Source organism: Octodon degus, unplaced genomic scaffold, assembly GCF_000260255.1.
Source record: "Octodon degus isolate 3935 unplaced genomic scaffold, OctDeg1.0 scaffold00123, whole genome shotgun sequence".
In the NCBI taxonomy this organism is placed as follows: domain Eukaryota; kingdom Metazoa; phylum Chordata; class Mammalia; order Rodentia; family Octodontidae; genus Octodon; species Octodon degus.
Window position 1 is genome coordinate 7,360,200 of NW_004524699.1, and position 244 is coordinate 7,360,443.

The following is a 244-nucleotide window of genomic DNA, read 5'->3' on the forward strand; positions in this document are numbered from 1 at the left end:
TTCCTGAGGCCTTTGCCTACATCTATGTCTTCAAGACTTGTGGGCTGGTGAGATGGCTCACTGGTCTAAAGCACCTACTTAGAACAAGCTTAGCAAAGCACAGGGACCGCGGTTCAATCCCCCAGCACCACATGCCAGCCAGCCCGCCCCCTGGCGGGCTGAGCTGGCCACACACACACACACAAATAAAATAATAAAAAAATTAAAAAAAAAACAAATGTAATAAGAGACCTCAGTGCCCCGC